The 25,137-nt window shown below is 52.5% G+C and overlaps 1 long non-coding RNA gene across 2 annotated transcripts in view; it reads left to right on the top strand.

The window, feature by feature from the left end:
• The window catches only part of LOC125640084 (uncharacterized), a 35,373-nt gene continuing 10,236 nt past the window's right edge, over positions 1-25,137 (top strand). For both annotated transcript variants that reach the window (XR_012669445.1, XR_007357686.2), the window contains exon 1: positions 1-205. This is a non-coding gene — a long non-coding RNA (uncharacterized LOC125640084). The remainder of the gene's footprint in view (positions 206-25,137) is intronic.

Below are 25,137 nucleotides of genomic sequence, written 5' to 3'. Positions count from 1 at the left end.
TGGACCCTGAGCTGGACAGCTCGTGAGTTCAAAGGGGCATTCTGCTTTGGAGCCATCTCTAGGCCAAGGCAGGGTAAAAGCCACGTGAAGGGAGCAGAGAATGTGTCTCAGGGCATTTCTACATTGCAGCCGGAGGGGTGACTGCAGCGCCATGGCCCAATAGAGCAGTGAAGATGCAGTGGCATGGAGCCTAGGAGGACCTCAGGTAGGTACCCACGGTTCTGGGCAGGTTGGTATGGCTTCTGCTAAAGCTGCATTTTTGCTGTCTTTAGCCCAGCTGCAGTTGCCCCGCACCCCGATTGCGCCATAGCTAGATCCTGAACCTCTAACTCCCTCGGATGTCATGGAAGGTGCTGGGCTGACCCAGGAGAGGGGAGCCCCCTGTTTGGCCACGTAGCAGACCCAGCACGGGCCGTGGCAGAGCCAGCTTCCTCACACGGGCTGTGCTCAGCTGGGAGCCGGCTCTCAGGACTGGCATGCAAGCCCCAGGATCAGTTCAGGCCCAGGCAGCTCTGCTGGGAGGTTGTGAACAAAAGGAGCCAGCTCGGGCCACCACAGCGGTGGGATATCGCTGGAGGGTTGGAAGCAGCGGCCGCAAAATGCGCAGCACGGGGCTGTTCGTTGGATATTTCCTACCTACCCCGAAGCAGGAAACGTTGGAAAACTCAGGGCCAGTGACATTCCTGGAGTCATGCCATTGCAGCCAGGGTATTTGGTGCCTTTATGAGACTCCCTGTCCTTGTGAGAGCCAGGAAGAATCTGACCCCGCCACTGGGTCCCTCATTGCTCCAGATCCTTCAAGACAGATCCTCTCCTACTGCTGTGAGCCTCATCTGAGGACCAACCTACTTCCATCCCCACCACGTGCTCTTCTGCCAGGCAGCCTGGGGAGCTCCCAACCCGTTAGCACAGCGGGGATTAGCCCAGACCTGCCAGAACACAATGATTTCTGTCCCTGGGTCAGCCCAGGAGAGCTACACCCCCACTGGCAGAGGGCCCAGCATGCCTCCCATTTCAGTGCAACCCACACACGTGCACACCAGGACACAGGAGGGTCTCAAGGAGCAGATGCAATGCTGCCGTCACAGCGTCCGACAACGAGGGATCTGTTTCAGGCAGGGGGATGTTGGTGGCGACTCGGTGGGGGGAGGAAATGCCACAGCACAGGCCCTGCAGCGACAAACCACAACGCAGGAAACGAAGCCACTTGGGAGCACGGATCTATCTGGCGCGTCCGCCTGTCTGTCCACTTGCCTGCCGGCCGCCTTGGAGGTGCCATTCACCTGAGCTTCTGCTCTGGCTGCACGTGAATAAACAGGGAACGCACAGGGGCTGCAGGGGAGGCATGTGGGCAGCAGGAGAGTGCTGGAGGGGCGGGAAGGGGACTGAGGCCCGAGGTCATGGGCAGGGAGGAGCCTGTCCTGCTTAGCTGGCAGAACTGTGTATGTAACTCGGGCCTGCTGTTCTGTGGCTCGCTCCCGTTTGATGCTCGAACGCTGAGCAGCAGGAAACCTGCTCTTGTTCCCTAGGCAATCCTAGTTCATTTCCTTTCCTTTCATCAGTCACTGCCTGCAAAGCCTCCTGCATCAAGCCCTTTCACCCAAGCAGCTGCACCTGCAAAGAGAATCGGACTGTGAGCGTGGTCAGTTTCACTATGCAGCCAGCTCGGTGCACAGGGAGCTGCTCTGGCTTGGTGCTTGAAGCTGGCCCCTGGACGGATTGCAGGGGAGGTTGCAATAGGGTTACCATATTTGAACATTCAAAAAAGAGGACACTCCGGTGGGGGGGCTGAGGATTTGCTCATGCCGCTCTGGCCCCACCCCAACTCCATCCCTTCCCTGCCCCCCATTTCAACCCCTTCCCAAAATCCCTGCCCCGGCCCCACCTCTTCCCCTGTGGGTGCCACGTTCCTCCTCCCCCCCCCCGCAGCCACGTGAAACAGCTGTTTCACGGCGCAAGTGCTGGAAGCTAGGGGGAAAAAGCGGGCACTCTCTCAAGTGATCAACATTCACTTTCTTTCTTGAATGATCAACCCTTCTTTGGGGAAAAATAATAATGGCAAAATCTCGGACGATTTTAGTATTTAAAAATTCCTCCCGGATGGCGATTTAAGAACCAAAAAGCCAGACATCTCCAGGAAAATACAGACGTATGGTAACCCTAGGTTGCAGGAGAGCGGTGTGGGGGTTGGATCAATACATCAGAGGGGCCTTGTCTGGTTCTTGGGCCATTCAACAACGGTCTGCGTAAGCCACTCCCTCCCACAGGAGAGAAGGACGGCGGACAGGGCAGCTACTGTTCAGCAAGGCTGCCACACACCAGGACTATGAGGTCATAATGATTCTCTGTAACCAATCCCTCATCGGTTATCGGCTGGGATCGAGCCCGGGACCTTTAGCACAAAAGGCCAGAGCCAGAGTCCATTGAAGTCAATGGAAAAACTCCCAGTAACTGCAGTGGGGTTTGGCTCACGCCCCGAAAGCACAAGCCTTGCCCCTCTGCAGTATTTCTGGGGTGGGAATAAGACAGCATCAGAGAGGTAAGACAAAGGCCTTCTGCACAGTAAACTCTCCCTTTGTAACTCAAGTTCAGGGCCTGTGTCAGGGTTCCCTCCCCACTCTGAACTCTATGGTACAGATGTGGGGACCAGCATGAAAGACCCCCTAAGCTTATGTAAGCGGGGGAATAGTCCCGCAATTGTGGGGAACTTTCCTGGCATCTGCACTACCCCGGTGAAGTGGGCTAGTGAAAGGATCTGAGTCCTCGCTCCCACTTCCTTTACCCAGTGGCCTCCCTGCCCTTGAGGGCTCCCCTTCCACTCTCCTGTCTGGCAGAGTCCTCGTAACCCCAACAAGGCTGGGCCCAGGATTCCTGGGGGGCTCGACCCCCAACCCTGCTGTGGTCACCTAGGACAGGGTTAGGGTGTCCCCGCTCCGGGGTACTCTCTCTGCCCTGGGCACTTCTCTGACCCATTGACCATTACATACAAGTTAAAGCAAATGCAAGTTATTTAATCAACAATTAATTTTGAAAAGAATAAGGGAAAATGGGAAAGGTTAAAGGAAACACATCACCCCGCTCTGTGGCAGGGAACAACACAAACAGTGTCTCTGGAACGTCAGGGCAGTTCACAGTCTGTTCCTTGTAAGTCCCAGGCCTTCTTCTCAGGCCCTGGCCGTGCTGCAGGGATGCTGCGGGTTGGACACTCGCTCTGGTGGTGGCCACACGCTCTCTGGCTCTAGGTGGCAGAACCCTTCTTCCCAGTGTCGCCCCCGCCCTGTCGGGGTTACCAGTCCCCCTCCGAGTCTGGCCTGCAGCCTCCTGGCTGAGGCATCTCCCTGCGCTGGGCCCACTGCCCAGGGTCCCCCCTCGCTCTCCCCAGCTGCTCACCGCACCCAGCTCCGGACTGCTCCAGCCCCAGCTCCACCACTCGGTCTCTGCACAGCTGCTGCTCTGCCTCCAGCTCCCGGGGCTGCTGCTCTGGCCCCTCTGGCTCTGGTTGCTGCAGCTCTGCTCCCAGGGCAGGTCTGCTCTGCAGGCTGCTTCTGTGACTCTGCTCCCAGCACTGACCTGCTCCCTGGGCTGCTTTTCTGGTCCCTCTGGCTCTGGTTGCTGCAGCTCTGCTCCCAGGGCAGGTCTGCTCTGCAGGCTGCTTCTGTGACTCTGCTCCCAGCACTGACCTGCTTCCTGGGCTGCTTTTCTGGTCCCTCTGGCTCTGGTTGCTGCAGCTCTGCTCCCAGGACAGGGTCTGCTCTCTCTGGGCTGCTGGATCTGGCTTTGGGGCTGCAGCTCTGCTCCCAGGACAGGGTCTGCTCTCTCTGGGCTGCTGGATCTGGCCCAGCTCAGCTCAGCTCAGGCCTCTGCTTTCTCCTTAGCTCGGCCCCACTCTGTCTGACCCAGCCAATTCCAGCTCAGATGGAGGACGGGACCTCCCTGGCCTCCTGACTCCCTGAATAGCCTGCTCGCCCTGTCATTCAGGCTGACCTGGAGCATTGGCCTCTCCCATTGTTCCTGGGGACTGTCAGTCTCAGGGTCCTGATTTCCCAGCGACCCTTCCCCTTTTAGTACTGGGAGCTAGCCAACCAAAACACCCCCACTGACTGTTAGTAGGGGGGCAACAGTCCCCTTACACCTATTTCTACCAGCTTAGCTTAAAACTTCCCCAAGGCACAATTCCCTCCTTGTCCTTGGACAGTATTTGCTGCTACCACCAAGTGAGTTAGACAAAGATTCAAGGAAAAGAACCACTTGGAGTTCCTGTTCCCCAAAATATTCCCCCCAAGCCCCTTCACCCCCTTTCCCGGGAAGGCTTGAGAATAATATACTAACCAATTGGTACAAGTGAGCCCAGACCAAATCCCTGGGTTTTTAGGACACTAAAACCAATCAGATTCTTTAAAAAAACAGAACTTTATTATAAAGAAAAAAAAGTAAAAGAAGCACTTCTGTAAAATCAGGGTGGAAGGTAATTTTACAGGGTAATCAAATTCAAAACACAGAGGATTCCCCCCTCTAGGCAAAACTTTAAAATTACAAAAAACAGGGATAAACCTCCATCTAAGCATAGAGAAAATACACAAGCTAAAACAAAAGATACTCTAACGCATTTCCTTGCTATTACTTACTCTTCCTGTAAATTTAGATGTATCATTCAGAAGGAGCTGGATTACTTGCTTGGTCTCTCTCTTTGTCTCCCGAGAGAACAAACACCGAGCACAAAAACAAAGCCTCCCCCCAAAGATTTGAAAGTATCTTCTTTCCCCATTAGTCCTTCTGGTCAGCTGCCAACTAAGTTAATTGAACTGATTAACCCCTTACAGGTAAGGGGATTCTGTACCTCTGGCCAGGAGGGATTTTATATTACTGCGTACATAAAGGTTGTTACCCTTCCCTTTATATTTATGACAGCCTGCTTTTCCATAGCACCACGGAGGCAGCTGGACACCTTTGTTTTATTATTTCCTCTTGATTTCTGTGCAGCTGCTGCCCTTTCAGTTCAGATGCCCCGCGCTGGATCTCAGCGCTGTTAGCTGAGGCAAATCCGAACCCTCTCCTCGAGGGAGGCGGCGCCAGCTGGAGGCAACAGCGTAGACACAAGATCACGAATGTGGAGAAGGCTGTGGCCTTCCTCCCCAAGCGGTGCCATCACAGAGTGAGAGAAGGGCAGGCGGGGCCTGGGAAAAGCCACACCACTGAGGCAGGGCTACCATTTTAGAGGCAGAGAAGAATTTCACAGCCTTCCCAGGGCACCGCATCTAGAATTGCCAACCCTCCACGATTGTCCTGAAGTCTCCAGGAATTAAAGATTCATCTTGAATTAAAGATTGTCATGCGAGGAAACCTCCGGGAATACGTCCAACTGAAATTGGCAACCCTATTCGACTCCCAGGTCGGGCCAGCTCAGCCATTACAAGGAGGACTTGTTGCTTCTGCGGATGTGGCTGGCTGGGGGAATTTCCTGGGTGTAGAAGGAGCGAGTGTTCAGAATTAACAATCCCAAACGAGGCCTGCCCTATTCAGTCCTTATCACAGGATTTTTCTGTCTCAACTGTTTCCCAAGGGAGACCTGGCTTTTCGACTAAGTGAAACCTTATGTGAAAAGTGCCTGCTTTCTGTCAAAAACTTCAATTTTTCGTCAACAAGCCCCAATAGCCAAAGAGCAAAATATTTCCTGCCAGGATGGTTTCACGTCCCTCTTCTCTATGGGCCAGGTGCCTCAGCTGAACTATATCTCCCATGATGCATCACAGCCCAGAACTCCACCAGGAGGGGAGACTGTGGTGCATTGTGGGAGATGTAGTCTGAGCAGGGAGCCCATGAGGTTCCCCAGCGGGAGGGAGACATTTCAGTTTTCAGCCGAAATATTTCAGTTTTTCATTAAAAAGTCTAAACTTTCAATAGGGGAAAAATAAACCCGCATTTTTTGACCAGCTTTATCACTAAAGCATCTGAACTCTGTACATAGAGCCAAATCCCAAAAGGTACTGAACTCCCAGCAATACTTATCACCCGTGCTTAATTTGTGCAGCGGCTTGTCAGGGCTAAGCCCTGGCACCTCTGGGCCTGGCAGTTCACAGCCCCAGGACCTCTGGGCTTGCCACGTCACTTACAAAAATAAAAAAAATTGCTTGAGCTCCAGCATGTCTTTGATTGCAAATAAACCGCTGCTCATTATCACCTCTCAGGATAGCCCCCACCTTGCCTCTGATGGCGAAGGAGAGCTGTACTTATAGGGCTCCAGCTCCGCCTCCTTCAAAGCCCCGCCTCCTAGCAGCAGAAAATCCACTGGGCATGCTCAGTAGGATCTCTGCTGCTTTAAAAGGGAGGCTACACACTCAGGAGCGCTTGGTGAGGGAAGGACAGTGGCTGCAGCTCTTGCTGGCCTGGCTGCATCAGGAAAGTAAGGAAGCTTTGGGTTGTAGCACACAGCTTGTGTGTCCTGTAGCTTATACATTGTCACGATCACGGGGAGAGAAACCAGGAGGCAGAAGGGAAAGAGAAGAGTGACTGGAAAAGCAATGGTCAGTGAAGAAGGGGTGACGCCTCTCATGTCACAGCTGGCTTTGGCCCCCTCGGTTGTGGAAACTGAGGCCTGACTGGTGGCTTGTCGACGTGGGGAAGTTGACTAGAATCACTTCCCGGGGGGATATGCTGGAATCAAAGTGACTAATCCAAAGTTCTTGAATCAATGTCACTAAATCTATAATCGAGTCCCCATGGGGAGCTATTCCAGTCAATGTCCCTGCAGAGAAAAGGTTCAAATTTTGGCACCTCCATAGCCCACAGCAAGGGGTCGCTTTCATGGCTGGTTGGGGCACTCCCGGCTAATGCAACCATCCTGCGTATTCACACTGCACATCCTTATGGCCAGAGCCCTGGCTGGTGTAAGTGCGCATGGCTCCATGGTGCTTACCCCACCAGTGGATCTGGCCCTGGGTGTTGATAATGTGCCCCTCACCCTCGTATTGGGCCTGGCAGGGTTTGGTTTGTCCGTCCACCTGGTGCCCAGATGCCCATGCTCGGTCTTGTCTGCTGCTCCATCGAAGGGATTGCTGTGGGGCAAGGTGCTGGCTCAGCAGCCCTGGGGGCTGAAGTCCGGTGTTTTCCGCAGGAAAGATGCAGCCCAGGCCGGGGCTGGGGAGCTCCCCCACGCTGCCCAGCTGCTGCGCTTTAATCCCAATACACGTGCAGCGCTGAGGGGCAGGGGAGTTCCTGGGGACTTTCCACCCAGGCTGCAATTCTTGCGTCAGGCCGGGTCTGCGTTTGGCTAAGGCTGAGGAGAAAGAAAAGCGGAGCCCAGCCAAGGAACAAGCAGCAAGCCAGCACGGTCCCAGCCCCTTCCCCTGGCTGGCCGGCTCTGATCATTGAGGTAGTGCCTCGGAGGCCCGGTCCCCACAGGCCCTGGGAACAGCAACCAGCACCCAGTGCTGAGACACCCCCGGTGCCAGCCTCCGGGCCACCTACTGAGCACAGCTGGCCTGCAGAAAGCTGCCTGGCTGGCGACGGCCCAGCTCATAGGCTAGCAGTGAAGGTTCCCAGCCTTGCTGCCGCCTGGGCATCAGCATTATCCCTGCCTTGCCTTGCTCCAGGAATCTTTGGCTCAGATCTTTGGCTCTGGCTACTGCCTCCGGCTCTGGCTCTGTGCTTCGATTCCTGGCTACTGACTCCAGCGCCAACCACTAGACGTGACACCCCATGCCCCAGTCACTGACACAGCCTGGCAGGTCACCAGACACTGGTTCTGGTGGGAGCCGGGTCTAAAGCAAAGCCCAGCCCCCTTCTGTGGCTCCTGGCCGGGTGTATCTCCAGCCGCAGGAGCAGAACCTGTGTGCTGCCCGCATGGGAGGGAGGGAGAGGGGAGTGAAGGACAGGCCCCAGCCGAGCCTGGCTCTGATCTCGTTCCATGCGCTCTGCTCCAGTGCTGTGCAGACACCTAGGAACGTGAGCAATCAGTGGCTATTCTGTATTCCCCGAACAGTTTCTGAACAGCTGCGTGGCTCATAATAATCCCCCGAAAACCTGCCTGGAAACCGCCTCCCTGCTCCAGCTCTGAGTCACCCAAGAGTTTTTGCAAGGGCTTAACGGGGCAGGGGTGGGGGAGGATAACCCACCCCTGGCCCATTTCTTCCCCCTATGGCTCCCAGTGGCTGGCTCAGCGGAGAGGAATCGCGCCCCCCGCAACCAGCCTTCCCTCTCGGAACCCACCCTCTGCTGTGGGGGGCAGAGACAGGAGGTGAGGCAAAGGTGGCCCCTTTGGGATGGGGGGACCCAGGGTGCCAGCTGGCACAGGGCAGTGTGGCAAGGCCACCTGGGGTGGGGAAATGGAGGCTGTCTGGAAGGGCAGAGTGCTCGGGTCGGGGGGACTCTGCATGGGGGAAGGGGGCTCTGAGGAAAAGGAGGCCCAGGGGTGAGAAGAATGGGGGGGCCCTCAGATAAAAGTATTTCAGGGGAGAGTAGGGCGGGGTGGCCATGGAGAGATGGGGCCTGGGGGGCGCAGAAGGGAGAAGGACCGGATACAGGTCAGGGGAAGGTTGCAGGGTAGAAGACCAAGGAAAGCAGCGGGTTGGGGGCCTTGGATGCATCGAAGCGGCAAATACAATTTCCCTCCCCGGCCATGGGGCCTGAGATGGGTTGTTGTGGCCTTTAGGGGGTCATCAAAGCCCCAGATGCAGCAGGGAGAGAGATTTCACCCCTCCCCTCAATACTCCCCTGCTCCCCGTCCTCTGAAAACCCGAGTGTATCAATCAAGCTGCTCTCCATCCCCCACATACACACAGACCCTTCTGAGCCCCTGGCAGCTCTTCCTTTCCCTTGCACTGAAGGCAGGAGACAGCAATTTTTTTTTGGTCAAGGTGGCTAGCAGGGATGGGGTCCCTTTAAGAACACCGTGTTCTGCCACCTCTGAGTGTGTGTTGTGGTGGGTCAGTCGCAGACAGGATCTGCGGAGGGCTGGGGGTTTCCTGCCCGGGGCTTTGCCTGGCCTCCATCGCTGGGACACACACATACACACAGAGCCTTTGTCCGATTGTTTATCGCCAGCTGTACACACGCAAGGCTGCAGCTGTATTTAAAATAAAAACAATTCAGCGACAGGACGGCTCTGCGTTCAGAGGGGTGGATCCCGTCTCCGGCGCTTTGGAGGAAGGACCCCACAGTAGGACGATGTGGGATGAGCTGCCCACAATGAAGATCACATCCTAACCTTGATGGATAAAGATGGGCTGAAGGACAGGGCAGGACAGAAAAGGTGAGGGAGTTGCACTGTATGTAAGGGAGCAGTAGGACTGCTCAGAGCTCAAGAATGAAACTGCAGAAAAACCTGAGAGTCTCTGGATTAAGTTTAGAAGTGTGAGCAACAAGGGTGATGTCGTGGTGGGAGTCTGCTATAGACCGCCGGACCAGGGGGATGAGGTGGACTAGGCTTTCTTCCGGCAACTCACGGAAGTTACTAGATCGCAGGCCCTGGTTCTCATGGGAGACTTCAATCACCCTGATATCTGCTGGGGAGCAATACAGCGGTGCACAGACAATCCAGGAAGTTTTTGGAAAATGTAGGGGACAATTTCCTGGTGCAAGTGCTGGAGGAACCAACTAGGGGCAGAGCTCTTCTTCACCTGCTGCTCACAAACCGGGAAGAATTAGTAGGGGAAGCTAAAGTGGATGGGAACCTGGGAGGCAGTGACCATGAGGTGGTCGAGTTCAGGATCCTGACACAGGGAAGAAAAGAAAGCAGCAGAATACAGACCCTGGACTTCAGAAAAGCAGACTTTGACTGACTCCGGGAACTGATGGGCAGGATCCCCTGGGAGAATAACATGAGGGGGAAAGGAGTCCAGGAGAGCTGGCAGTATTTTAAAGAATCCTTATTGAGGTTACAGGGACAAACCATCCCGATGTGTAGAAAGAATAGTAAATATGGCAGGTGACCAGCTTGGCTTAACAGTGAAATCCTTGCTGATCTTAAACACAAAAAAGAAGCTTACAAGAAGTGGAAGATTGGACAAATGACCAGGGAAGAGTATAAAAATATTGCTCGGACATGCAAGAGTGAAATCAGGATGGCCAAATCATACCTGGAGGTGCAGCTAGCAAAAGATGTTAAGAGTAACAAGAAGGGTTTCTTCAGGTATGTTAGCAACAAGAAGAAAGTCAAGGAAAGTGTGGGCCCCTTACTGAATGAGGGAGGCAACCTAGTGACAGAGGATGTGGAAAAAGCTAATATACTCAATGCTTTTTTTTCCTCTGTCTTCACGAACAAGATCAGCTCCCAGTCTGCTGCACTGGGCAGCACAGCTTGGGGAGGAGGTGACCAGCCCTCTGTGGAGAAAAGTGGTTCAGGACTATTTAGAAAAGCTGGACGAGCACAAGTCCATGGGGCCGGATGCGCTGCATCCGAGAGTGCTAAAGGAGTTGGCGGATGTGATTGCAGAGCCATTGGCCATTATCTTTGAAAACTCATGGCGATTGGAGGAAGTCCCGGACGACTGGAAAAAGGCTAATGTAGTGCCCATCTTTAAAAAAGGGAAGAAGGAGGATCCTGGGAAGTACAGGCCGGTCAGCCTCACCTCAGTCCCTGGAAAAATCATGGAGCAGGTCCTCAAGGAATCAATTCTGAAGCCCTTAGAGGAGAGGAAAGTGATCAGGAACAGTCAGCATGGATTCACCAAAGGCAAGTCATGCCTGACTAATCTAATTGCCTTCTATGACGAGATAACTGGCTCTGTGGATGAAGGGAAAACGGTGGACATGTTGTTCCTTGACTTTAGCAAAGCTTTTGACACGGTCTCCCACAGTATTCTTGCCAGCAAGTTAAAGAAGTATGGGCTGGATGAATGGACTATAAGGTGGATAGAAAGTTGGCTAGATTGTCAGGCTCAACGGGTAGTGATCAATGGCTTCATGTCTAGTTGGCAGCCGGTATCAAATGGAGTGCCCCAAAGGACAGTCCTCGGGCCGGTTTTGTTCAATATCTTCATTAATGATCTGGAGGATGGTGTGGATTGCACCCTCAGCAAGTTTGCAGATGACACTAAACTGGGAGGAGAGGTAGATACACTGGAGGGTAGGGATAGGATACTGAGGGCCCTAGACAAATTAGAGGATTGGGCCAAAAGAAATCTGAGGTTCAACAAGGACAAGTGCAGAGTCCTGCACTTAGGATGGAAGAATCCCAAGCACCACTAGAGACTAGGGACCGAATGGCTCGGCAGCAGTTCAACAGAAAAGGACCTAGGGGTTACAGTGGACGAGAAGCTGGATATGAGTCAACAGTGTGCCCTTGTTGCCAAGAAGGCCAATGGCATTTTGGGATGTATAAGTAGGGGCATTGCCAGCAGATCAAGGGACGTGATCGTTCCCCTCTATTCGACATTGGTGAGGCCTTATCTGGAGTACTGTGTCCCGTTTTGGGCCCCACACTACAAGAAGGATGTGGAAAAATTGGAAAGAGTCCAGCGGAGGGTAAGAAAAATGATTAGGGGACTGGAGCACATGACTTATGAGGAGAGGCTGAGGGAACTGGGATTGTTTAGACTGCGGAAGAGAAAAATGAGGGGGGATTTGATAGCTGCTTTCAACTACCTGAAAGGGGGTTCTAAAAGGATGGATCTAGACTGTTCTCAGTGGTAGCTGATGACAGAACAAGGAATAATGGTCTCAAGTTGCAGTGGGGGAGGTTTAGGTTGGATATTAGGAAAAACAGTGGTGAAACGCTGGAATGCGTTACCTAGGGAGGTGGTGGAATCTTCTTCATTTGAAGTTTTTAAGGTCAGGCTTGACAAAGCCCTGGCTGGGATGATTTAGTTGGGGATTGGTCCTGCTTTGAGCAGGGGGTTGGACTAGATGACCTCCTGAGGTCCCTTCCAACCCTGATATTCTATGATTCTAAGACTGAGTTTTTTATCCCTTCTTGTCCAAACAAGAGTCCGGTCCATCATGCTGAACTTGGTGACTGGGACACCCTGGGGGGTGCTTGGCACCTCCAAAAACCAGGCCCGAGGGGGTCACACTGTGCTGCCCAAAGGCTGGCCCCAGCGCCTGCTTGTTTTCATACCAAGCGCTCTTCTGGCAAAGCGGCCGCTCGGTGGCACGAGGGTGAGTCAACATGAATGTGTGCCAGGTGAAGAGTGAATCACACGCTGACTAACCAGGCCCAATGAGCAACCAGAGAGACGTGACTGTTCCTGCCCGCTGGCTCAGGAGGAAGGACAGCCATGTGTACTGGCTATTCATTCCAACCTTTCTGGCATACGCAGCTTGCCCGCCGATCTATAATAACACAGCTATGAGATTCCCTCTTCCACTCTGATAAGAGCCGATAAGAAAGATCTCCTGGTCCTGTCAACTTAGCCCTGCCCATGTTCCAGCTTTTCCGGTTTGTCACAAGCCTGGTGCTATTTGGTGTTTTTCACAGAGCCCCCGCGTGTGATTAGGTGCAACACTCAGCTTTCATTTTAAAAAATACAAGTTTCTGGGCCTCAGCGTTTCAGAGAAAAGCTTGAAAATGTGCCCCAAGTGCGACCTAAAGGCTCAAAACCCAGAAGGCCAATTAAAAGAACCCACATTTTTTAAAAAAGAAATCTGTTTTTGGGGGGGTTTTGAGATCTGAATCACGATGCTGCCCTTACCTATAGCTTTCCATGATGGACGTGCTGCATAATAAACACGCTAACAGTTTTCAAGTACATAAAATGTTTGTTACAAGAAGGAAGGAGAAAAGTTTATTGTTCACCTCTGAGGGTAGGACAAGAATCAATGGGCTTAAATTGCAGCAATTTAGGTTGGACATTAGGAAAAACTTCCTGTCGGGGTGATTAAGCCCTGGAATAAATTGCCCAGGGAAGTTGTGGAATCTCGGTCATTGGAGACTTTTAAGAGCAGGTTGGACAGACACCTGTCAGGGATGGTCTAGATAATATGCAGTCCTGCCTTTCATGCAGGCAACTGGACTAGAAGATCTCTCGAGGGCCCTCCCAGTCCTATGATTCTATAACGATCTAACACTCCCGACAAGTCCTGGTGTATCTCTGGCGTGTGGAATGGTCTATGGATTGGGCTGTGTTGGGCCAGCTGGCTCAGAAGGAGTACTGGGGTCTTATCAGTGATTAATGATGAATTGCAGGAGTGAGTCTACCGAGCAGCCAAGGACAGCTGCTGGAGATTTGCCTTTTGAAACGTTTTTAAAGTGAAAAATGACCTTTTTAAAGCAAGTTTTTTTAGTGGAAAACTTTCATATTTTATATTTTAATTTTTTATGGGGAAAGACTTTTCTGGTTGGTTGTTTTTTGTCCGCCCCCCATATCCCTCCCAACCAGTGATTGGGTCTTCCCTGGCCCCTTTTCCAGTGATCAATTTGGAAAATAAAGGGGCGGGCAGGAGAAATAAAAAGAAAGGGGAAGAAAACTCAAAAATTTGAAAACCAGATAATGTTTGCGTTAGTTTAGTTTTCCAATACTATAAAGTCAGCTTTTCTTGCGGTTGAGAAAACTAACAAGTGTCTAAATGTGTGCCAGCCATTCTCACTGTGTTGGGGTCACGCCTATCCCCGGTTGTCCTGCACTGGGGGACCAGAGAGCCCCTGGGGCACAGTTTTGCAAGGGAAAGCTTTGCTAGTGATGCTGGGTATTGTCTTAGTTTCAGTATAACTGACCTGTTCCTAATCTCTGCCAGCCAGTGACGATACAGTATGCCTCTTCTGCAACGCCCCCTCTTTCTTTTAGACCATGTTTGCAGCTGCCATCTGCACACGCGCTCTTGGAGGAGAACGTGTCCCTGGCTGGCCACATTCCTGTGTGCACTGGAAATTACAACCTGGGCCCAACTTGCCATGAGCCAGCTGCAGGCTTCTGCGGATGGCATCTTGCACTTTAACCATCGCCCGGCACATCCAGGAAGTTTTTGGAAAGCGTAGGGGACAATTTCCTGGCGCAAGTGCTAGAGGAGCCAACTAGGGGGGGCGCTTTTCTTGACCTGCTGCTCACAAACCGGGTAGAATTAGTGGGGGAAGCAAAAGTGGATGGGAATCTGGGAGGCAGTGACCATGAGTTGGTTGAGTTCAGGATCCTGACGCAGGGAAGAAAGGTAAGCAGCACGATACGGACCCTGGACTTCAGGAAAGCAGACTTCGACTCCCTCAGGGAACGGATGGCCAGGATCCCCTGGGGGACTAACTTGAAGGGGAAAGGAGTCCAGGAGAGCTGGCTGTATTTCAAGGAATCCCTGTTGAGGTTATAGGGACAAACCATCCCGATGAGTCGAAAGAATAGTAAATATGGCAGGCGACCAGCTTGGCTTAATGGTGAAATCTTAGCGGATCTTAAACATAAAAAAGAAGCTTACAAGAAGTGGAAGGTTGGACATATGACCAGGGAAGAGTATAAAAATATTGCTCGGGCATGTAGGAATGTTATCAGGAGGGCCAAATCGCACCTGGAGCTGCAGCTAGCCAGAGATGTCAAGAGTAACAAGAAGGGTTTCTTCAGGTATGTTGGCAACAAGAAGAAAGCCAAGGAATGTGTGGGCCCCTTACTGAATGAGGGAGGCAAACTAGTGACAGAGGATGTGGAAAAAGCTAATGTACTCAATGCTTTTTTTGCCTCTGTTTTCACTAACAAGGTCAGCTCCCAGACTGCTACGCTGGGCATCACAAAATGGGGAAGAGATGGCCAGCCCTCTGTGGAGATAGAGGTGGTTAGGGACTATTTAGAAAAGCTGGACGTGCACAAGTCCATGGGGCCGGACGAGTTGCATCCGAGAGTGCTGAAGGAATTGGCGGCTGTGATTGCAGAGCCATTGGCCATTATCTTTGAAAACTCGTGGCGAACCGGGGAAGTCCCGGATGACTGGAAAAAGGCTAATGTAGTGCCAATCTTTAAAAAAGGGAAGAAGGAGGATCCTGGGAAGTACAGGCCGGTCAGCCTCACCTCAGTCCCTGGAAAAATCATGGAGCAGGTCCTCAAAGAATCAATCCTGAAGCACTTGCATGAGAGGAAAGTGATCAGGAACAGCCAGCATGGATTCACCAAGGGAAGGTCATGCCTGACTAATCTAATCGCCTTTTATGATGAGATTACTGGTTCTGTGGATGAAGGGAAAGCAGTGGATGTATTTTTTCTTGACTTTAGCAAAGCTTTTGACACGGTCTCCCACAGTATTCTTGTCAGCAAGTTAAGGAAGTATGGGCTGGATGAATGCACTACAAGGTGGGTAGAAAGCTGGCTAGATTGTCGGGCTCAACGGGTAGTGATCAATGGCTCCATATCTAGTTGGCAGCCGGTATCAAGTGGAGTACCCCAAGGGTCGGTCCTGGGGCCGGTTTTGTTCAATATCTTCATAAATGATCTGGAGAATGGTGTGGATTGCACTCTCAGCAAATTTGCGGATGATACTAAACTGGGAGGAGTGGTAGATGCGCTGGAGGGGAGGGATAGGATACAGAAAGACCTAGACAAATTGGAGGATTGGGCCAAAAGAAATCTGATGAGGTTCAATAAGGATAAGTGCAGGGTCCTGCACTTAGGACGGAAGAACCCAATGCACAGCTACAGACTAGGGACCGAATGGCTAGGCAGCAGTTCTGCGGAAAAGGACCTAGGGGTGACAGTGGACGAGAAGCTGGATATGAGTCAGCAGTGTGCCCTTGTTGCCAAGAAGGCCAATGGCATTTTGGGATGTATAAGTAGGGGCATAGCGAGCAGATCAAGGGACGTGATCGTTCCCCTCTATTCGACATTGGTGAGGCCTCATCTGGAGTACTGTGTCCAGTTTTGGGCCCCACACTTCAAGAAGGATGTGGATAAATTGGAGAGAGTCCAGCGAAGGGCAACAAAAATGATTAGGGGACTGGAACACATGAGTTATGAGGAGAGGCTGAGGGAGCTGGGATTGTTTAGCCTGCAGAAGAGAAGAATGAGGGGGGATCTGATAGCTGCTTTCAACTACCTGAAAGGGGGTTCCAAAGAGGATGGCTCTAGACTGTTCTCAGTGGTAGCAGATGACAGAACGAGGAGTAATGGTCTCAAGTTGCAGTGGGGGAGGTTTAGATTGGATATTAGGAAAAACTTTTTCACTAAGAGGGTGGTGAAACACTGGAATGCGTTACCTAGGGAGGTGGTAGAATCTTCTTCCTTAGAGGTTTTTAAGGTCAGGCTTGACAAAGCCCTGGCTGGGATGATTTAACTGGGAATTGGTCCTGCTTTGAGCAGGGGGTTGGACTAGATGACCTTCTGGGGTCCCTTCCAACCCTGATATTCTATGATTCTATGATTCTATGATCAGCAAAGCTGGGCAAAGGCCCCTGGTTCGTTTAATCGCAGTGCCCAGTGCTAGTAGCCGGGCACCCAGAGGTGAACCACGGGCCATAACTGACTGTGTTTCATTGCATCAAATAATAACAAAAATAGACACTGAGACCAGGCTCAAGGTGCCCTGCTGCTCAACATGACTGTAACCCAGTGGTGGGCAACCTGTGGCCCACCACGGCCCACCACTTCCCGCAGTTCCCATTGGCTGGGAACAGTGAACTGCGGCCACTGGGAGCTGCGGGAGGGCCATGCTTGCAGGCGGTCAACGTCGGCAAAATGTCTCGCGGCCCGCATTCAGATTACGCCACAGGTTGCCCACCACCGGTGTAACCCCAGTCGCATGAAACAATCCATCAAGGAGGCACTTGGCTGGCCAGCTGCCTCCAAAACCACTCCTTTCCACTGCTTCATCACTCTGGGAGCACCCGCTCAGCACTCTGCAAATCCCACCATGGGCAGGGATCTTTTGCAGGGTACCCAGGTCACCAAATCCAGGCTATTTTGGACCAAGCAGGGCAGCAAGTTGCCCCGAGCTGGCCTGCCGGCTGCCCCATGTCTCTCTTCAAATGTGTGGGAACCAGCTCAGGCATCTCCACTGGCTGCAGCTGTGGCAGTGTGGTCCAAGGAGAGAGGTCAGGCCCAGGCCATAACCAGCCCCTTAACCTCGACCCAGAGCCCAATAGGCAGCCGGTGCAGATCCCAGAGCACGGGGCTCGGGCACTCCCAGCAAAATGCCCTGCTCAGTAAGCGAGCCACTGCATCCTGCACCAGCTTCAACCTCCAAACAGTTCTAAGGTGCAGCCCCACACAGAGCGTCTTGCAACGGTCTAAACCCGAGGTGACAGGTCTGTAGGAGGGTGGCCGGCTCTGCAGCCAAAAGGCAAGGTCGCAGCCTCCCAGCCAGATGCAGCGGGTGAAAGCTGACTGGGTTGCTGCTGTGCTGGGAGTGTTACACAGCGGAGGGGGGGGGTTCTAGAATCACCCTTAGGTTGCCAACCTTGGTAACTAATGGAGGCTGCACTCCCTCAGTCAAAGGGGCTGAGATTACCTCTGCCATCTCCTCCAGCAGCTTCCCACACACTCATCCCCTCTGTCTTCACTAGCTCACTCTCAGCTGTGCCCCAGTCTCGACTGGACACTGGCTGAGCGGCTGAACTGCATCAGGTGAGACACAGACATAGAATCATAGGCCTGGAAGGGACCTCGAGAGGTCATCTAGTCCAGTCCCCTGCACTCGTGGCAGGACTAAGTATTATCTAGACCAGCCCTGACAGGTGTTTGTCTAACCTGCTCATATTTAGCTTGTGATCCACTATGACACCCAGATCCCTTTCCGCAGCACTCCTTTCTAGGCAGTCATTTCCCATTTTGTATGTGTGCAACTGATTGTTCCTTCCTCACTGGAGTACTTTGCATTTGTCCTTATTGAATTTCATCCTATTTATTTCAGACCATTTCTCCAGTTTGTCCCGATCATCTTGAATTTTAATCCTATCCCCCAAAGCACTTGCAACCCCTCTCAGCTTGGTATCGTCCGCAAACTTGATAAGTGGACTCTCTATGCCATTATCTAAATCGGGGATAGTCAACCTATGGCACGCATGCCAAAGGCGGCAAGCAAGCTGGGTCCCAGCCACCGGTCTGGTGGGCTCTGCTGCTGGCCTGGGGTCCTGGCCACCAACCCGGGGCTCTGCAGACACCCTCGGCTGTGGCTCCCTGGCCCCAGCCTGGGGCAGTGAGGGGTGCACACAGGGGCAAGAAGGGGCACAGCTCAGCACCCCCACCTTAAAAATTGTTCCAATGCCACTGTGCGCCATTTTTAAATCCTGATTTGCTGCTTACATCACTGTCACGCCACATGGACCAGCGCACTGCATTGGATGTTGAGATTAGAATGTACATGCAAGAACTGGATCAGAATTTTCTGACAGATTTCAAGATTTTCAGTGATTTGGCCCAATGCTTTGTTTTCTAATTAAACCTGAAAAGTTCAACGAAAGCGACTTGGATTTGTCAGTATTTCAGTGGATGGGGGTTGAGGATTTCAAAATGCAGCTCATTCAGTTAAAAAGCTCAGAATCGTGGGCATCAAAGTGTATAGATCTGCCGAGTGCACTTGAAGCTACCGAGAGAGATTATGGGGCCTCTATTCTGACCTGCTGGACGTCCCTGCCAGTGAAATTTAACTGTTTGAAGAAAATTGTGTTTGCAATGCTTTTAACATTTGGATCTACATATCTGTGTGAGCAGGTATTTTCACACATGAAATCTGTCCACTGTCCCTCTCGGAGCTGGTTAACAACTTATCACTCAGAAGCCCATGTGCAGCTTAAAGTATCCAGATACATGGCAGACATTGGAAAACTCAGCAAGGGCAAGGATCACACTAAACTGATAAGATCAGCATTTTTAATTTAATTTTAAATGAAGCTTCTTAAACATTTTAAAAACCTTATTTACTTTACATACAACAATAGTTTAGTTATATAATTTGGCCTTATAGAAAGAGACCTTCTAAAAACGTTAAAATGTATGACTGGCATGCGAAACCTTAAATTAGAGTGAATACATGAAGACTCGGCACACCACTTCTGAAAGGTTGCTCTAAATAATTGATGAAGATATTGAACAGAACTGGACCCAGAACTGATCCCGGTGGGACCCCACTCGTTATGCCCTTCCAGCATGACTGTGAACCACTGATACCTACCCTCTGGGAAAGGCTTTCCATCCAGTTCTGCACCCACCTTATAGTAACTCCATCTAGGGTGCATTTCCCAGGTTTGTGTATGAGAAAGTCACGGGAGACAGTATCAGAAGCTTTACTAAAGTCAAGCTATACCACATCTACCACTTCCTCCCTATCCATGAAGCTTTTTCTTTGACAGGGTAACAAGCAATCAGGTTGGTTTGACGTAGAATCATGGACTATAAGGGTTGGAAGGGACCTCAGGAGGTCCTCTAGTCCAACCCCCTGCTCAAAGCAGGACCAATCCCCAACTAAATCATCCCAGCCAGGGCTTTGTCAAGCCTGACCTTAAAAACCTCTAAGGAAGGAGATTCCACCACCTCCCTAGGTAATGCATTCCGGTGCTTCACCACCCTCCTAGTGAAAAAGTTTTTCCTAATATCCAACCTAAATCTCCCCCACTGCAACTTGAGACCATTACTCCTTGTTCTGTCATCTGCTACCACTGAGAACAGTCTCTTTTGTTCTTCACAAATCCATGCTGACTGTTACTGATCAACTTATTATCTTCTAGATCAGTGGTTCTCAACCAGGGGTCTGGGGCCTCCTGGGGGGGCCGCAAGCAGGTTTCAGGGGGGCCACCAAGCAGGACCAGCGTTAGACTTGCTGGGGCCCAGGGCAGAACGCCTAAGTCCCACTGCATGGGGCTGAAGCCCAGGGCCCTGAGCCCCGTCACCTGGGGCTGAAGCAGAAGCCTGAGCAACTTAGCTTCACAGTGCCCCCTGTGGTGTGGGGCCCTGGGCAACTGCCCTGCTTGTTAATCCCTAATGCTGGCCCTGGCTTTTATATGCAGAAAACCACTTACTGTGGGACAGGTGGGCTGTGGAGTTTTTATAGTATGTTGGGGGGGGGGGGTCAGAAAGAAAATGGTTGAGAACCCCTGTTCTAGATATTTGCAAATTGATTGCTTAATTATTTGCTCCATTACCTTTCCGGGTACAGAAGTTAAGCTGACTGGTCAGTAATTCCCCGGGTTGCCCTTAGTTCCCTTTCTATAGATGGGCACTAGATTTGCCCTTTTCCAGTCTTCTGGAATCTTTCCTGTCTTCCATGACTTTTCAAAGATAATCGCTAATGGCTCAGATATCTCCTCAGTCAGCTCCTTTGAGTATTCTAGGGTCCATTTCATCAGGCCCTGGTGACTTGAGGACATCTAACTGGTCTAAGTAATTTTTAACTTACTTTTTAACATACAGTGGGGGTGTCATCAGCATCCTGAAAACCCAGCACCACGTGCCTCCTATGTGATGAATTCTGCTCAGTCCAAGCTGCATGAGCAGGCTGGAGACACTTCCGCTCTGCCCCGTTGCAGGGAATCTCCACCTGCCCAGTTTGATAGCCTCTCGTCCTTTGCACCATCTCGCTGGCTGATCATCTGAGGGGAAAGAGCGCAATTGCCAGCTGCCTGGGAAAGCTGAAGCCTTGTATTGTCCCAGTGCAGCATATCCCATTGCATAGACAGCCTGTGCCTAGCACTGCACCTCCCCAAATACACTGACACACACTCACCTCTCAGACTCTGCCACAAAATCGACGTAGCTTGAAAGGACAGGAACAAAAACCCAAACACTTTCTGTTTCTAATTCAAGGGAAAGAGCTCTCTGAAAGGAAACCATTCAGAGACAGGCAGGCAGAACCGAGTGGGCTGCTAGCAGCCCCTAAAATCTGACCTAAGCCAGCCATGCCTAAGCCAGAGATAATTCATTTAGGGCTTCTGTCATTCTGCCTCCTGCAGCCCACATGTTGCCGAAGTGGTTTAGTCCTAGTTTTGATTAACAACTGTGATTTTTTGCAATGCTCTCCAGCCAGCCAATAAAATGGACTCTTCCTTCCTCATTTCCATCTTTGATTTTGATGCACCCAAGCCACCAAATAGGCAAAAGTCTTGTGTGGAACCAGGCATCAAATCGAACATCTCTGGTTCCCTGCTTCTTCCACACCGCCCCTGTTCTATTTAAACCTTTAAAACAAATGATGCCCAAGGGCGGCTTAATCTTGTAAGGGAGCGTATGTTTCTAGCTATGCTGACGCTTTAAAAATCATATACCAGGTTCCTTCTCCACATCGTGCATAACGTGGCAGCTTATGACAGCTGAAAGGATGTATAAACTCCAAGCTGCTTTTCACTATTTACGCTCTTTGTTCACTTTCTGCATTTCTCCCAGTTTGGCCAATGAACGAACGTAGGCTAGCCCGTTTCACCTTGTCTAGTTCATCTCTGGTCTCATGCACTAGTAATGCCGGGATTGTAAACACTCCAGGGGAAGGTTTATTTGAGCCAAACCTGACCGGTCCATGTCCCCATTTGTATCTCTTCTTTCCCTACACTTTAAAATCTGTGATGAAAATACTCAGGCCTGGGGTGCCGATCTGATCCATGTAAACATGGTACAGCAGCTACTCAGTATGCTGCAAGCTCTCCAGTTGCAGGTAGTGATACTATAGTGGTTATGCTGGAGGGGAGGGCTTTAGTAAGCTAAGCCGGAGGCCTGAAATATATAAACTCCTTATGATCCCAGGTTCAAATCCCCAAAGGGTCAGCTCAGCCCTTGCTCCTCCCAAGATAGAAAACCATGTCTAATGAAATGCAGTGTCAGATGAGATCTTTAAAACCAACATGCTGCATGGTGCCCTTGGTCAAAAATGCTGTTTTCAATGTCTGCTGGAGGGCCACTTGGCTGCCGCACTGCATCCCAGAGGTGGTTGCATTTCAGCAGTGCTTGAAAAGCTTGGTGGGGTCCCAGGGGTGACAGCAGCATTATCATGGGATCTCATAACGCTCCTGGGCCACAGCCTGCTTCCCCTGGAGTCACTGACCGTTGGGTCACCGCCTGACGGGAGCAGGATTAATGGCCCCTATTTTAGGAGCGAGTTTCTTCTCTCACTAAGTCACTTTTAGCAGAAAACAGCCATCTGCCTCCCCTGCCCCCACTCCCACAACCTCGTCCATTGGTCCTGCCAGCATTATCCTCCACTCCAACGTGGGACCACTCAGCTATGCGCTCGCATCACTTTGACAACCTCAATGGCTTTATAATGGGGACAGAGGGGCTCCTGGCTCAGGCACAGGACAGGGGAGCAGGACGCCTGCATCCTATTCCCCACTCTGCTGTCTAGCCTTAGGCAGGTCCTGCCCCCCAACCCCACTGTGTGCCTCTGTTTCCCCATCTGTAAAATGGGGGCTATGATACTGACCCACCTCAGATGGGCAACGAGCAGCTTAGCTCAGGGGTGTCTGGAAAGCATGTTTCCAGCTGGATGCTGCTAGAGCAGCAAGAAGTGTTGTTTCTGCTCAGCCTGTTTTATTATGCTGGGGGCCTGGTGTATAAATCTGAGCATAAAGCTGCCGGAGTTCCCACTGACTCCAAGGAAGTTACTGCAGAGCTAGGGCCAGTCCTGCCTCCATTGACCCCAGTGGGCGTTTTGCTCTTGATCCCCGTGGGAGTAGGATTTAGCCCTTGAAGGTCGTCACTGAGAGCAGAGCCGGGCCCGCTGCCGGTGGGGGTGTACTGACGGAATGGCACCAGACCCATGTACGGAGAACGCCCCTGGCTGCCTGCTCCACCATTCACACTGCACCAGATGCACATGAATATGGCCTGCCACGGAGCTGGGATTTCCTTGGGGATGATGCCAGAGAGTGTTTCAGTTTGACGCATCAGCCAGGGCAGTGCGAGCTTAACATGGGTGTAGATAGATCAGCTAGACAGGGCTAGTGCTCGGGTCCCCTTCCCTTTTAGTAAAAGTTTTCTTTTGTTATACACAGACTCAGTGCTCGGGTTGCCTCTTAGAGGTGCCGAGGGGTAGGGGTAAGTTTTCCCCGATTGCTGGGTAGGGGCTCGAGCTGTTTGGAGACGCTACCTGGCAAAAGGGTTACGTATAGCTAGAAATTAGCTAGATGGGTGTGCGTGCGTCCAGCCAGCTAGGGGTCTAGTTGCGGGGGGGTCTAATGAAGTATTTGATTAAATACTGAATGGCTGAAAGTGTCATTTGGCTGAAGCCGATGAGCAGTGCGATCATGAATCTTCCCCTTGTTAAGTCTCACCGCAGCCCCTCCCTTTGCTGCCGTCTGGCTTTTCGGGGAAGGTGTATGGGGGTCACTATTGCCACCCCTGAGGGTACAGCCACCCTGGAGCTAGAGATGTAATTTCCAGCACAGGCAGCCCTAGCACTGAGCAAGCGAAAGTGCTAAAAAATAGCCATGTAGCTGCAGCTGCCCAGGAGGGGCTAGCCTCCTCCCTCCCCTGAGTACGTGTCTAGGGTCTCGGCCAGGAGCTTCTGCGGTCGGCTCTTGTGTAGCCCCAGCCCCACTGGGTGTTCTTAGTGTGCTCGCTCGCTCAGAGCTAGCGTGTGATTGCATTCCGGCTCCAGCGTGACCCCCCCCCCCCCCAGCCTGTCTACAGCCCCTGCCATCTGCACGTGGCCAAGTGCCTCGCACCCTTGAATGGGTTAACCCTCCCAACCGCCCAGGCAGACAGTCGGGATCATTATCCCCATGTCACAGACAGGCATACCAAAGTCCCAGAAGCGCTAAGGGATTTGCACTCCAGCCAGAACATCTCATGGAGCCATTATCCAGCCCTGTACAAACTCCATAGACTACCCCACTTCCCTGGCTCACAGGGGCCTTAGCCTCTGCAAAAGAGACCAGCTTGTCACTAAGCTTCACTAGGAGAAGGGGATTTCTCTTTTGCTGATCCAGCCTCCCTTTCCTTGACCTTCAATCTCCCAGCCTCCTGCGGGGTGGGAAAGCATGTCTCCCCGGAGCTAGGAGCTGGCCTCTGATTCCATGCTGGGCCTGTCTCTGAGAGGCGCTGGCCCGGCCTTGCTTCATGTGCTGGCCATGGGGAGCATGTTCTGGCCTCAGGAACGTGGCTCAGGCTGGGGGGATCGTCACTCGGTCCCTCATCTCCTGTCAGTTTTTATACTGGAGGAGGCTCGGGCAGCTCAGGCCAGGAGGGGCTGTATAATAGCGAAAGGGAGGCAGGCTGGCCCGCACACAGAGGCAGGGAGCGTGAGACAAAAGCAGGAGAGGCACGAGCAGCAGCCATCTGGAACTGGACCTGAGTGGAGGGACAGAGAGCCCACGCGAGGGGAACATGGGGAGTCTCTGAATGGCTGGAGCAATCCCCTATCAGCCTCCGAGCTGGACCAACCCCTGCGACTGTGAATGATTCCTTTCAAGTAGCGAGGGGCAGTCCCTCCAGGGGACAGGACCCCAGCTGCCAAATGGCGCAGCCTTAGCAGAATATCCCCCCAGCGAGAAGGGGCAGGGGTCTTTCACCGCCCCGGCACCTCGCCTCCCCCCATAGCCACGGGGTCAGTGCAGGGAAGGGAGAGCGAAGGAAACCCATTCCGCGGGCAGCCAGCAGCCCTTGTTCAGATGCCAGGGACGGGCCTTGGAAGCACAGTCCCCCCATAAAGGACCTGAGGGGGCGTTTTTAGGTCGTCATCCAGGGGCTGGGCAGGACACCCCCTCTCCCCCCATTCCCCTGCATGAATAGAGTGCAAAGGCCAGGCTTGAGTTCGATGGGGCTGCTGTGGGACTCCTGGGGTATTGCCCCACTAGGAGGCAGCAGCGTTGTCCCTGGGGGGCGCTCTGGAGCCAGCAGGCTCTTCTATGGCGGCTAAGTCCACCCCAGGACTTAGCTCCTGTGCCCGGGGTCCCTGTCTGTGCCCAGAGGCCTCAGTGAAGAATCCCCTTTGCATTCATTCTGTCCGAGTCCTGGCTCTTCCCTACCGCCGGGGAGGCTGCCAGGGCAAAGGCTGAACGGCAGCGGCCCGGAGGGCCAGGCGGTGGGAGGGGCTAAGGCTCAACGCGGTGCATCACGAGGCCCTCTAGTGGCAGTCCCAGGTACGGCGCTCCTTCGTACAGGAAGCGCCCGCTCTGCTACGAGAGTGTTTAGCAGCGCACTTCGCGCACCCGCACAGAGCTGGGTGGAAAGCGGTCAGCGAGGTGACTCCCAGCGAGACAGGCTCAGCCTGGCCCAGCCCCAGCAAAGAGCCTCCCAGCACAGGTGGGGATGGTCCAACCCCACGGAGGCCCTACGCTCCTCCCTGGGATTCCCAATAGCTCTGCCAGGACAT

This window comes from Caretta caretta, chromosome 7 (genome assembly GCF_965140235.1).
Source record: "Caretta caretta isolate rCarCar2 chromosome 7, rCarCar1.hap1, whole genome shotgun sequence".
Taxonomy (NCBI): Eukaryota; Metazoa; Chordata; order Testudines; family Cheloniidae; genus Caretta; species Caretta caretta.
Note: the sequence above shows the minus strand (reverse complement) of the source record. Positions and strands in the feature narration are given on the sequence as shown.